This window comes from Siphateles boraxobius, unplaced genomic scaffold (genome assembly GCF_051911475.1).
Source record: "Siphateles boraxobius isolate OS27281-9 unplaced genomic scaffold, OSU_SipBor_1 22, whole genome shotgun sequence".
NCBI lineage: Eukaryota > Metazoa > Chordata > Actinopteri > Cypriniformes > Leuciscidae > Siphateles > Siphateles boraxobius.
In genome coordinates this window covers 29,905,639-29,913,537 of record NW_027508833.1, presented here as the reverse complement: position 1 = coordinate 29,913,537, position 7,899 = coordinate 29,905,639, and the positions used below count along the sequence as shown (strand labels likewise).

At 43.2% G+C, this 7,899-nt stretch overlaps 1 long non-coding RNA gene across 2 annotated transcripts; it reads right to left on the bottom strand.

Moving 5' to 3' along the window:
* Positions 1-4,266: 4,266 nt before the first annotated feature.
* LOC143746419 (uncharacterized) lies at positions 4,267-4,778 on the bottom strand. 2 transcript variants are annotated; one of them, XR_013206547.1, is made up of 3 exons: positions 4,741-4,778; positions 4,533-4,626; positions 4,267-4,426 (listed from the first exon to the last, which is right to left on the bottom strand). It is a non-coding gene; the product is annotated as an uncharacterized LOC143746419 (long non-coding RNA). The 2 variants fall into 2 exon arrangements; XR_013206548.1 differs by having other exon boundaries at positions 4,267-4,421.
* Between the last annotated feature and the right edge of the window lie 3,121 nt (positions 4,779-7,899).

Genomic DNA, 7,899 nt, shown 5'->3' with positions numbered 1-7,899 from the left:
GTTTCCATAGGCGCACAGCGAGAGCACTGACAGCTCCAGTCCGCCCCAGCTGGAGTCTGGTCGGGCTCGAGTCAGGTCTTGCTCCCCTGCTGCAGCAGCTGCTCCGGCCGCATCTTGTTCCTCCATCTCCCGCAACTGTTCATCGCTGTATTGCGGCTCGTACAGGTAGCCGCGAGCATCAGATTCGCGCAACTGATCTTCGAAATCCCCTTCTGTCATTTCAACTTCTAAACTAACGTTACCTTCCGCTATCGTGATTAGCCCACTATACAAACTTTATACACAGAGCAAGAGCCTGTTAGCTTAGCTTCTACAGAAAGATGGCTGACAATATCTTACTTTCTGTGAGTGAGATCCCGCCCCATATGGGCGTAGTGAAAACATGCGGAACTAGCTACTAGCACTGGCTGTAGTTTTAAGCCTCTGGCCCAAAAATCAAGATTTTTTCCAGACTAAAAATACATAAATCTCTCATATCAGGGGGAAATGAGGGGGGGAAGCAAGGTAATTCGAAAATACTACTGGTTTTCTACTGATACAAATCTTAATGCTAAATCCTGGAGTATCCCTTTAAGTCCAGATGCAACTCTAAATCTTTTAAACCTTTTTCTCCACTTTGGCCACTCTTCTGGTTTTGAAAAGTCAAACTTTTGTGGTGGCATTACCTGAAACCGATCCATTTTCTCTCATGCAGCTCTCTCCTCTGCCCGTGTCGAACGATCTTTTTCCACATTCACTAGCGTGAATTCTTCGTATCACACTTGGCAAAAGGGCTCTCTCTGTCCTCCTATGCCGTTCTTGTGCAATCTTCTGACACCATGTTGTGCTAGGATGGCTATTTATCGAAATATTATGCTGAAGTAAAACCTGGGGCCTGTTTCAGAAAGGAGGTTAAGTGAAAACTCTGAGTACCGGTATGTTAACCCTGAAATGAGGGAAACTCTGGGTTTTCTGTTTCAGACTGGGAGGTAAGTCAAACCTGAGAAAGCAGGGTAAGTCAAGCCCGTTTCTGAAAGAGAGGTAACTTATACTCAGAGTCAGTTACCATGGTAACTTACTCTGTGAACCTAACCTGGTCGGGAGGAGGTTTACTTCCGTAAACCCAGAGTTTATTTTGGTCTCCTCCCCTTTTTTTAAAGAGGAAGCAGTGTTTAAACCCCTCATTCATTCTTTCGGTACATTTATTCATTGCTGTTTTTTCCCCCGATTTTTTTAATAAGATGAAGTCTATATAACTTCCTAACTGGCAACTGAAAATACAGTAGATTAGTGTTACATCATGTAGTTCTAAAACAATTCTACAGAATTAAACTGTGGCATTCACTGAAAATCATTGAACTGTGTTCATCTGTGCACCAGAAGTTGATGGACCTTCCTCCTGCTGTTCTTCCACACTCTGGGGACGGGGGAGATATAAGAATAGATTGTTTGATGTGTAGACAGTGTAGATGTGTAGATAATAATTTCCAGGTCCTTCTTTGACAACATTTTGCGTATTTTAGAGATATGCCTGAGGTGATAGAAGCAGTTTCGGACAAGCTGTTTTGAGTGTATCTCCAATGACATGGCCTGGTCAAACACAACCCCCAGGTTTCTGAGGCTGGATTTGACAGAGGAGCCAAGAGAGCCAAGGTGCTGTTTGATCACCGGGATCTTGTGGTCTGGAGCAAAGATCAATGTTTCAGTCTTACTTGCATTTATTTGCAAAAAATTAGTGGCCAGCCAGTCTTTGATAGAGGACGGACACTCTAAGAACACTGACAATCGATGGAACTCAGTATCATTGAAAGAACAATACAACTGGACATCATCGGCATAGAGATGATACGATACATCCTTAAAACAACCCATAAAATGACCAAGTGGCAAAATGTACAGTAAAAACAAAATAGGGCCCAAAACTGACCCTTGTGCCACTCCGCAGCACAAATTGGTCACATCTGACTGTACATTGTTTATAGAAACATTAAAGGTTCTGTCTTGAATATAGGAAGAGAACCACTGGAGGACAGATCCAGATAGTCCCATCTCATTTTGAAGCCAGTTGATCAGTATACTGTGATCTACCGTGTCAAAAGCAGAAGTCAAATCGAGAAGTACAAGTACAGTATAGCGGCCAGTGTCCGCTGCCATCATCACATCACTAGAGACTTTGATAAGAGCTGTTTCAGTGGAGTGCATTTTCCGGAAATCAGACTGAAAAATATCAAATAAGTTGTGCTGCTCCATAAAGGAAGTCAGCTGGCATGCCACTACTTTTTCCAAGATTTTTGAAATAAATGGAAGTTTTGATATGGGCCTATAGTTATTAGGTTCTGAAGGGTCAAGATTGGGCTTTTTAAGGATCGGGTTTACCACAGCGTGTTTGAAGTAGCTGGGGACTGAGCCAGATGTAAGTGACAGGTTGATTATTTTTACCACACAGGGGCCAACGATATCGAACATTTTCAACAACAGTGGTGTTGGGACAATGTCAGCGGGGCTGGAAGATGGTTTCATATTTCCTATTAATGTCTTCACATCCTGTAGGCTTACAGGAGTGAACGACGACCAAGACAACACCATTGAGCATTCAGTAGAACACATGGTGATTAGGGGAACTTTGACACTGGCCCTAATGTTGTGTACTTTGTTCACAAAAAATTACAAAATGTTGTTACAGTCTTCCTGTGTATACACAGGCACAAGAGGAGCTGAAGGTGCAGTTAGATTTTCGATGGTGTCAAACAAGACCATCGAGAAGGCTATGAGTCATGAATATTGCTGCTCGTTCCAGCCCTCGTCGAGGTCTCTCCCTTCGTCAGAACCTCTTCCTGCCTAAGTTGGCTGAGCAGCCCGCCAAAAACGGCTCCGCTCTGGGCCGAACAGGCAGAATCTTCGCCGAATCTTCGCCGTAGGCAGTGGGCGGGACCGGGAATGTAGCGACACGGTCCACGAAAAGCTCCGCTTGGCGTGGGTCCGTCACTGACTTTGCCTCAAAACGCCCCGTTCTGAGAATGGAAGTGCACAGCCACTATTTCATGGCGCCCAAGTTGACGTTGACAGCAGCGCGGATTGATAGAAATGGATAGAAAATAGTGCCGATTAAAACTGAGGTATGAATTTTGACCGGCGTGTTTTTTGTGTGGTAAATTAATCAAGCTTTAAAACGCAAATCATTTTTTCACGTAAAAACGCACAGTTTTGTGGCCCCGGAAAATAACCGGGAGTACTTTATTGAAATACTTCCAGCGGCCAGAACTCTGACCAGGGAGGTGACAACAGAGTGCGTCAGTGTGTATGCACTATAGTGCTGGTAAGGATTGCATACAACTTCATGTCTTAAATGGGCGAACTAACCCTTTAAACAAGCTCTTGGTAGAAATACATAACACCTTACCTCAACAACATATATAATTCAACAATGTATTTTTGTGCACTCTTGCACTGCTGGTATCAGCTCCAGTGTTCATCAGCAGCCTCTGAATCACATCAAACGTGTATCTGAGTTTTTTTTTTTGGAAACCTTAATGTTTTTTGTTGAGAGCATAAAGCAATGTCATTTGTTTGTCCAAGTCCTCGAAGAACTGCTTCCTCGATTACAAGGGCCACTAGAGTTGCATGGAATGGGGTCAGTCACATCTTCCACCACTGTGATGATTTCAAGAGTCATGCCCCTGGTCATATCTTCTTTAGATTCTGTGTGCTGTATTAAAAAATGACAAACTTCGAAATGTGCTTTCACACATACAACACTGAAGCTCAAAGACTTAAACACAACATGCATACCAAGTCTTATTTAGTGTTCTGAAGAAGAATAAAGGTCTTACAGGTTTGGCACGACATGAGGGTGAGAAAATAATGACAGAAGTTTCATTTTGGGATGAACTACCCCTTTAAACTGAGAGAATTAAGTTAAATACTATACACTGTGAATAAATGAAGGCTTTTTGCATATTCATAGATCTGTACACTAAATGATGCAAGGGTATACAATGTTACAATCAAGCTACAATATTTTAAGGCCTGAAGAAATTGATTTCACAGGGGGAAAAAACTTTCAAAATGTAATTGATTATCAAAGATAAAACTTAATATAACGTAATACAATTATTGACTAGAAGGTGACTAAGTAATTTTAATTGATTTTAATACTTCTGCATTAAGAAATGGCATATTACTTTTTGCAGCACTAACTAAAATTATACAGGACAATAGAAATTGCAAGAAGGGAAATGCCCAATAATGTTTACAAAAAACGTAAAGTAGAAATACATGTACTTTCATTTTTATCTAGGCTGTCCATTATGGTCCTCATTTCAGCAATGTCAGCACAGCGCTTTGAACGGTACAGACAGCAGTTTTGGTTAATACCAGTCAAGACCCTCATAAAAGGACTTGCTCAGGTCCAGCGACATTAGCCTGTTGAATTCTGCACTGATCTAAACTAAACATTAAATGACACAAACATAACAGCAACGTGTTAAACAACACTGCAAAATAGTATATCTACAAATTAATCTAACACCATTTTCAACAGTGTGTGACTTTACCTGTCTCTCACAAAAAAGAGCTGGCCACCTCTTTTTCATTTCAGATGAGGCTCATTCTCCTGTCTCCGAAAAAATATTGAGTAATGCCACAGGTCTACGAAAAAACACAAAGATCACAGTTCAACGTAAAAGCTGCAGCACAGAAAGATTGTTTAAGATCCCTTGCCAAATGTTTTATTAGAGCAAACTCAGTTCTAAATGAACATACACAGTCTTCATAGATGCAGGGAAGCGGATAGTTACTTGGTGATGGCACTGCTTCAGTACCTAATGACAATGAGTTGATTGGTTATTGTGAAATAGCAGAACTTGCAGCTCCACTTCATTGGTCAAGGGCAAATGCCCCACACTGCTTGCAGCACTGCCTGAAGTAATTCTGAAGAAATTCTACAATCAATATCAGGACTAGAGTAATAGTTTCTCACTAAAATTTTTGATATGATTCACATGTATTTGTCAAATCAAAATTGTAAGGTAACACAAAGCTATTTTATTTCCTCTAAAAAAATCATAATAAACTACATTTGAGTGTGCTGGAATGTTAGGTTTTTAAAGTTACTCACTGTGTTAGATTGGTGGCTGACAGACACTTGCAGATCTACATTACAATATAAATAAAAGCTGGATTACTGGTGTTGCTAAATGGCATGCAATTAATTTTAAAATATATTGTATAGTCGAGAAAATGTTGTATTACTGTTACTGTAAAGGTATACTAAACTTTACTATCTTTGGTACTATACTTTACTATCCATCCTAAATCATAGGGGTGAACAATATGACCATAACCTTATTTCAGGGTAAGAGACATTTTAATAAGCGTATATCAAGATATTAGGTGAGAAACTATACCAAATATTTTGATATACGCTTATTATTAGATAATGTTAGATGTTACGAGATGATTGACAGGCCAGTTTAAACGGTGACAAGATGGACCTAGGCCTATCTAAGCAACAGAGCTGTCCATTAAAGATGCAGCTTGACTACTCTTCTGCTAATGTTACACACGAAGAAGCATTCATAAGAGAGTAACGTTACATACTTTTAGAGCACAGTATTTTTGCGATTTTTATAGGCACAGCTTGAATATTAAGCATTACACTATAGTTTTTGGAAAACGACTCGGTTACTAACGTAACCTCGGTTCCCTGAGAGGAGGGAACGAGTATTGCGTAAGTAGCTTACGCTATGGGAAAACTCCTTTTCTCGAGAATATTGAAGTCTTTATGTAAAACCCATTGCAGCTGCACAGCAGACAGCAATGAGCGAAGGAGCTCTGTCATTGGCTGTGCTGCGGCAACTTGCTCGAATCAATGACGGGGCGACTCTGAATGCGCGACCAATGAGCGCGCCTCGAGCGCGCCAAGATGGACGTGGCCAAGAGCTATATATTGGGCGCCCCGTCATGAGAGTTCTTTAGGTTAAAACGACTGAAGCGAACTAACCAAGCACGGCAGCTAACGCAATACTCGTTCCCTCCTCTCAGGGAACCGAGGTTACGTTAGTAACCGAGTCGTTCCCTACGAGAGGTCTCTCCTATTGCGTAAGTAGCTTACGCTATGGTAACACCATGCAAAACGCCGTGCGTGCTGAACTTCGCCTTATGATAGCCAGAGGCAGGTGCCTGAGCTGAAAATTTAAAAATCCAAAGTTATCATCCAACTAGCCGGCAGAGGCGAGCTTATATGTGGGAAAAAGTATAGAGCGGCTAGAAGGCGCTCAGTGTGACGCAAGCACATACATAATCTAGATACGAACTCATAGTTCTACTAGCATCATACTGATAGTACATTGGAATGCAATGTCGGGACCTGTAGGTTGTAAAACCTGATAAATGTGGACGGTGAGGCCCAGCCTGCCGCCGCACAAATATCCTCGATCGGTATCCTGCTCGATCATGCCCAGGAAGAAGCCACACTCCTGGTGGAGTGTGCTTTGACTCCCCAGGGGCACTGAAGTCCCTTGGCTTCATAAGCCAGCGCTATAGCCTCAACTATCCAGTGAGAGATTCTCTGCATTGAAACGGTGGAACCTTTCGTACGGCCGCCAAAGCATACAAATAGTTGTTCTGTCTGTCTGAATAGGGCAGAACGCTCCAAATACACTCTGAGAGCCCTAACGGGGCAGAGTAGATTAGCGTTGTGTTGAATGCATGGAGCTCGACCTGAGTCCACCCTGGCGTTTTATGTACGACACTACCGTCATGTTGTCCGTTCGGACCAGGACATGTTCATTTTTTAGATGTGGAAGCAGGGCTCTGAGAGCCAAAGCGACCGCATTCATCTCCAGGCAGTTTATGTGTAGGCGCTTCTCCGGGTTTGACCAAAAGCCGGAGACAGGCCTGCCCTCGTAAATGGCCCCGCCAACCTATTTTGGAGGCATCTGTTGTGATCATCTTTTTCCTTGTGTTCACACCCAGACTCACGCCTGACTGGTACCAGTCGGCGGCTTTCCAGTGCGTCAGGGTTCAGCCGTGGTTCTCTCTGATTAAAAGGTGGCCCGAACGCCACGCGTGAGCAGGGACGCGGCTCTTGAGCCAGCGTTGGAGAGGACGCATATGCAACAACCCTAGCTGGTGTACGGCCGATGCTGAGGCCATGAGACCTAGCATCCTCTGAAACCGCTTGACGGGGGCGCGCGCGCCCGCCCTGAATGATGTTGCAAGGTGCCGGATGGTGAGCGCGTGCTCTGATGAGAGATGAGCTGTCATTTGCATCGAGTCTAGAACTATTCCCAGGAAAGAAATCTTCTGGCTGGGAGATAGTATACTTTTTGCAAAATTGATCCTTAGACCCAGGCATTCTAGATGGCTGATAATCCAAGATCTGTGTGTTATTAACTGACTCTCTGATTGTGCTAGGACCAGCCAATCGTCGAGATAATTCAGTATTCGCACTCCCCTTCGCCTCAAGGGGGAAAGTGCTGCATCCATACATTTCGTGAATGTACTGGGAGCCAGGGACAGGCCGAACGGAAGTACTGTGTACTGGTAAGACTGTCCCTCGAAAGCGAATCTCAGAAAAGGCCTGTGATGAGGCGCTATTGGAATGTGAAAGTAAGCATCTGTCAGATCCACTGAGAGAAACCAATCTCCTGGGCGTACTTGCTCGAGGATATGTTTGGTTGTTACTTCAAGTGTTCCAAGCCAAGCTTCTCCGCTCCCTGGACGAGTCTGGCCCCGAACCCGAAGCCTTCAAATTAATGAGGATCATACAAGGAAGCTATGACTGATAGAATGCCACGCCGTGTGTCTGGTCTATCTTTCAAGTTTATATTAAAAATTAAACCATCGCTTTCGATTAGCCACTGAATACCCAATGCATATTCTATTGAGGCTGACTCAGGATAAAAGTCAAGACGCTTG